At 39.7% G+C, this 6408-nt stretch overlaps 1 long non-coding RNA gene across 1 annotated transcript; it reads left to right on the top strand.

Moving 5' to 3' along the window:
* The first annotated feature begins 622 nt into the window (after positions 1–622).
* Positions 623–6062, top strand: LOC123465687. The gene is made up of 3 exons (XR_006640955.1): positions 623–744; positions 4565–4703; positions 5116–6062. It is a non-coding gene; the product is annotated as an uncharacterized LOC123465687 (long non-coding RNA).
* The last annotated feature ends 346 nt before the right edge of the window (positions 6063–6408 follow it).

Genomic DNA, 6408 nt, shown 5'->3' with positions numbered 1-6408 from the left:
TCCCTTGGGAGCAGATATGGGGGCACTAAAGATGAAGAATTTGCGTAAGACCTTGGAGCATAATCCTTTGTCTAGTGTCTCGGTTGATTTCAAATGAGACAAAGGTCCTTAGGCCAGCATTTTGATGGTGGACCCCTACAAGTGTGTAACATAAGAGGCTGAAGTATTATCTTAGATCTCTAGCCTTGTAGCTGTAATAACTGTAAGGCCAACAGCTTGGCAGATTTTTGTTTATGGTCTTCCTCTAAGATCCTTTCAAAATACTTGGCTATGGGACTTACCTGGTGGTCTAGTGGCTAAGACTCTATGCTCCCAGTGCAGGGGGCCTGGGTTCTATCCCTGGTCTGGGAACTAGATCCCACATACCTCAACTAAAGATCTCATGTACTACAACTAAGATCTGGCACAGTCAAATAAATAATTGAATAAAAATAAATATTTAAATAAATTCTCAGCTATGATCATGAACTCAGTCAGACTGCCCCCCACCCCATCCTATTTTCTGCCTTTAAAAAAAAATCAGTCCACTAATCTCAGGTGATAACCATTTACAAATAGGCAACTAGAGCATGTTAGATGACCCTACTTATTAGGGAACCTGGAATACCCCAGAAAGAGGGCTTCTAAGTGAAGATTTTAGGGCTTCTAAAAATCTGCCACAGATCCACCTTTCTTTTGTTTGCATGACTGAATAATAGACCAATCAGTTCAGGCGAGCGAGACTCTAGGAATGGCTTATACAAGGTCAGTTGCTCTTTTGTGAACTTCTTATGGTCAAGGGTCTTGAATATCATTCTCAGGGTTTGCCATTTCGTTTCCTGCATTCATGATTTTGGGCTTTACCAGGTCCTATGAACACATGCACAAGCTGATAAAGTTCTGGCCTCCTAGGATTGTAGGCCCCGATTAGGAGTCTAAATTCATAAAAACAAAAACAAAACCAAAAACCTTCTGGGGATCCTCCATAGGTTTAGGAAATTTCTTAACTATGATCCTTAGTTCAGTCTTTGACCAAGGGGAGAAAGATACCTGAGGTGGTTTGTCTGCAACCTCAGGTATTTTTATCTTAAAAAATAACTGTTTAATAAAAGTATTTTTAGTTTAAAAAGTAACTGTTTTATTAATAAAAGTATTTTTAGTTTAAAAAGTGACTATTTAAAGTAATCCATTTAGTTCTGTTTAGCAGTCTCTTCAGAGTGGAAAGGCAGTTCAGACAGAAAATATATAAATTTTTAAAATATATTTTAAATATATAAATTATAAATTGTGAGGCAATCATAAAACGTGAGGCAAAGGATAGAGGGGAGCAGTGTCATGTTAGTCCTGTTGTCTTTTATTTTAGGCACTTCTTTTATTTTTAATTTTTTGTTAACCTATTTTAACAAGTCTTATATGAAGCTACTTTGGATCTTGAAGACTTTTGGAAGTTTCTCTATCCCAATTCAAATAGGTATCCCATTCTGTTTAATTCAGGAAACTGTACTTTCAAATGCACTTCCTAAATGAATGATTTTATCTAATTGGAGCATTCCCCAAAATGGCCATTGTAATTATAGGTTGTTTTAATAATATTTTTCCTATTTTTGTGGATATTTACAGCTTCCAGGATTATAGCTCTTGGACATAAAATAAACAGGTGTGCTGGAAGGTAGCATGCTTGCTTCTTTAGAATTAAAGATCCAATCTCTTTTAGCTGGCCTTTACCTATACAAGACAAACAAATATGTGCACTTTACCAAAGTTTGGCCAAGAAGAAGGGTCTGTGTGCACCATGAACAATTCCCAACATGGAACCTGGGACTGGAAGAAAGGATTGAATAAGCAGGCCTCAAATGAAAGTTGCAAACTGATTCCAAATAAATGAGGAATCGCAGCTGCTACCTGCAGTTCTCAGGAATCTGGGAACAGAATCAAGGGCTGGGAATTTCCAATCAAATGGGCAATTATGGCTCGAACTACCAGGGGCTCTGATTGTAGAACTAGTGATTCTAGAAAAATAGGGAATGGGTTGAAAAGCCAGTTAGATTGGAAGCTCAATACAAAGAGAGAAACTTACCCACAGCTTTTGAAAGTGATGAGAAGGATAATGAACTCAGGTTCACGGGTACCATGGCTGCATTTCTTGTTGTCCCAAATGCCATCAGACATTCACTTCATATCTCACTGCTGTCACCAAATCTGTCCTAAAAACAAAACTTTTAAAATAAGTTTTAAAGATCTGATGGGCTTTGTTAAATATTCATGAATCAGGTAGCATCCCACCTACCAAGTAAAGGAGAGCTCCAAAGGGGTATGGGAAGGGAAAGAGTTTTAAAGGCAGGACAAGGAAGTCATAAACAGAAAAAAGAATTATTTCAGATTAGGTCCTCTTCCTTTTGGTAAAACAAAGTCTTAGTAGTTGAGTTAGCTCATCTTCCTTTAGGGGATAGAGAGGACTTTCCTGGTGGCTAAGATGGTAAAGAATCCTCCTGCAGTGCAAGAGACCGGTGTTTCATTCCTGGATTGGGAAGAACCCCTGGAGAAGGGAACAGCTACCTACTCTATTTTTATTTTATTTTATTTTATTTGTTTGTTTTGACTATTGTGGGTCTTTGCTGCTGCTTGGGTTTTTCTCCAGATGGAGTGAGCGGGAGCTACTCTTCATCGTACTGCACAGGCTTCTCATTGCAGTGGCTTCTCCTGTTGCAGAGCACGGGCTCTAGGGCTCAAGGGCTTAGTAGTTGCAGCACATGGGCTCAGTAGTTGTGGTTCCTGGGCTGTAGAACACAGGCTCAGTGGTTGTGGTACACAGGCTTAGTTGCTCCGTGGCAAGTGGGATCTTCCCCAACGAGGAATTAAACTTCAGTCTCCTGCATTGGCAGGTAGATTCTGTACCACTGAGCTACCAGGGAAGCCCCCCTACTCCAGTATTCTTGCCTGGAGAATTCTGTGGACAGAGGAGCCTGGCAGGCTATATACAGTCCATGGGGTCGCAAAGAGTCAGATAGGACTGAGTGACTAACACTTTCACTTTCATGAGAAAGATTACCTTATTGGTGCTAACCAGAAGATTCCTGATGGACTGGTTAAAAGTACATTTCTGGGGGAAGTTGGAGCTTCACTTAGATTAGTTATTAAGCTCTGGGTTAATGTGTGGCCTAGCATACGTGACTCTGTTTTGAGCCTGTGCTTTTCTTTTTAAAACATGAAAGCAGCCGTAGACAATATGTAAACAAATGAATAAAGTTGTATTTTAATACAACTTTTTTATAGGCCCCCAAATTTAAATTTTGTATAATTTTCATGTGTCATAAAATACTATTCTTGTTTGGATTTTTATGTGTCATAAAATATCATTCTTCTTTGAATTCATTAATCATTTAGAAAGGGCTATACAGAAACAGGCAATTGGTTGGATTTGACCATTAGGCTATTGTTTGCTGATGCCTGACTTAGTCACTTTCCCAAGGCCGCACAGCTAAAAATGACGGACCCCAAGCATTAGATCCATGTGGTATGACTGTAATCTACACATTTAATGACATCTGCCTCTAATTTTGTAAAAATGTACTACTGTTGATGAATTGAGTTAGTAAGACCGAAAGGAAATATTTAGTTGAAATCAGCAAAAAGGACTACTGGATAGCCTTTCAGTGGAGTGCTGGAATCTCCAAGAATGTGACTGGGCTATTTTATAACTCTGTATGTTGTAGCAAAGCAATAGCTATGCAAATAATTCTTGACTAAAGGCAGGCAGCTAAAGTCTATCTGGTGGAGGGGCAGTACTACCCTACTGTGAAAAAGTCAGTTCTGTATCCACTTTTAAATTCATTTCAATATTCCTTATCTATACATATGTCTATCCTTTATGCAAAGGATAAAGTGAGAGTCAGAATTTTACCATTTTGAAATTATCCTCTTAACAGTTTGAAGGTCTTCATGGGATGCCCAATGGATTCACCCAACAAAGCTGGCTGAAATTTGCTTACTGTGTTATGTTTAATTTTAATTGTATTTCTATGAATTTTGTGTTTTAATTTGTTTATGGCCAATAAGTCTTTCCCCATTGGTAAGAGAAATGATTGGGAATTTGATTTATGGTCTAGTTAGTAATTTCTGAGAAGGAAATGGAAACCCACTCCAGTAGTCTTGCCTAGAAAATCCCATGGACAGAGGAGCCTGGTGTCCATGGGGTCGCAAAGAGTCGGACATGACTGAGCGACTTCAGTTTCAGTAATTTCTGTAAAGGGATTATTGGATTATAGAGATCTACAGATATTTGTTCATTCTTTTTATGTTTGTATGTCTAATTGACTATTTTGAGTTAAATCAAAAGAGAGAGAGATTGGAGATGCTACACTCCTGGCTTTGGAGACAGGGTAAAGGGCTGCAAGCCAAGGAATACAGGTAGCCTCCAGAGCTTCCAGAATGAATGCACACCCTTTATTTCACCTCTTTTCAGCCTTCAGACCCCCAGAAAATAGTAAATTTCTGTTCTTTTAAGCCACTAAGTTTGTGGTAGTTTGTTACAACAGCAATAGGAAACTAATACAGATTCTTTAACAATATGTCCTCCTTTAACCAGGATATAATTGGCAGGAGAAAGAAGAGTTGGGAGGAGCTGTTACAACAAAGAATCCGTTGGAGGACCCTGAGAGTTCAAAATGTAGTGGCTCTTCATTGGCTGAGCTGTGATAATGTCTCATTGACTAAGCTTTTGCCAGGTAAGGAGAAATTATTCTTCCTCCTGCTGTGTTGTGAAACAGTAACTTTCTACTGAAGTTGCAAAGAATATATTTTCCTGTTGGGTCTGCTGCTGCTGCTGCTAAGTCGCTTCAGTCGTGTCCGACTCTGTGCGACCCCATAGACGGCAGCCCACCAGGCTCCCCCATCCCTGGATTCTCCAGGCAAGAATACTGGAGTGGGTTGCCATTTGGGTCTGCAGTTACGGTCAATTGATAAGACATAAGAGCTCCCCTTTCTGGACTCGCAACTCCATTTTGTTTTGTTTTATTGAAGTTCCAACTCCATTTTAAATGAAGTTTCTGTTCATTAATTTTCACTCTGCCATCTGAAGCTTATCAGTCTCTCCTCTCCTCCTGGCTGACTTTCCCACTTTCTTCTGTTTACACATAGTGTCCTGACTGGACTGCCCACCAAGTTGCTCTTTCTAGTCTAAGGATGACCTCAACACTGGTAGAGAGCAGAGATGATGCACGCACCTCGAGTGGAAGGAAGTCCTTCCTGAACCAGCGCTCCAGCTGTGCACATCCCAGAAGACGTCCTCCCCTTACTGGGCTCTTGTGACATAATAAGAAATATATATTTGGTCTTCCTCCCCAGTTTCTGGCACAGAGCTCCTAAAACTCTTGTAATTTCCTAAGTGATAAGAGGTGAAGGACCATCTTTTGTTATAGTATTTAGTTTTTGTCCCCGGTTCCTGAAATAGCTCTTAGAGCAATAAAGGTGGAAGTAGTATATTTTGTTATTCACAACAAGCCCCTTCCTACCAGAAATAAGTTTAGGTTAATGAAGTGATTTTTTAAAATCCGCTAAGGACGGGAGCTTTTTGCCAGGGAAACTGACTGAGTGATTAGAGGATTGGAACTTTCAGCTCCACCTCCCCACCTCAAGGGAGGGGAGAGTGACTGGAGATTGAGTTAATCACTAATGGCCAACATTTTATTCAATCATGACTACCAAATGAAACCTCCAGAACAATCCTAATCACATGTGTTTGAAGTGTCCAGGTGGTGAACACATTCACATGCTGGGACTATGGCATGTCTGGAGAAGGCTTGGAAGCTCTCTGCTCCTTGCTACATACCTTGCCCTCTGCATCTCTTCTGCTTCACTGTTCCTGAGTTGTATGTTGTATCACTTTTTTATAGTTGATTTACAACTTTTTTTTTAGTTTCAGGTGTACAGCAAAGTGATTCAGTTACTTATATATATATAAGAACCTTCAGATTCTTTTCCACTATAGTTAATTACAAGATATTGGATATAGTTCCCTGTGCTATACAGTAAGACCTTGTTGTTTATCTGAGTTGTATCTTGTACAATAAAGTGGTAAATGTGTTTCCCTGAGTTCTATAAGCTGTTTAAGCAAATTACTGAACCTGAGGGAAGACATGGAAAATTCAGTTTGTTGCCAAGTAGGACAGGAACTGTGGATGACCTGGGAACCTACTGCTTGGGATTAGCATCTGAAATGGGGACAGTCTTCTGGGACTGAGCCCTTTACCCTATGAATTCTGATGCTAACTTCAGGCACATAGCATCAGAATTATATTGAATTGGAAGACATACAGTTGGTGTCTACAAAGAATTGGAGAAGAGTTTGGTGTAGAAAAGCCACTGGTTTTGATCTCATTAGTGTTGTGAGTAGAAACAGAAATGAAGTTTTACATTCAGCCCTTCTTCCCT

Source organism: Bubalus bubalis, chromosome 4, assembly GCF_019923935.1.
Source record: "Bubalus bubalis isolate 160015118507 breed Murrah chromosome 4, NDDB_SH_1, whole genome shotgun sequence".
Lineage (NCBI taxonomy): Eukaryota > Metazoa > Chordata > Mammalia > Artiodactyla > Bovidae > Bubalus > Bubalus bubalis.
The sequence above is the reverse complement of the archived record's forward strand: the minus strand, read 5'-3'. Positions and strand labels throughout refer to the sequence as shown.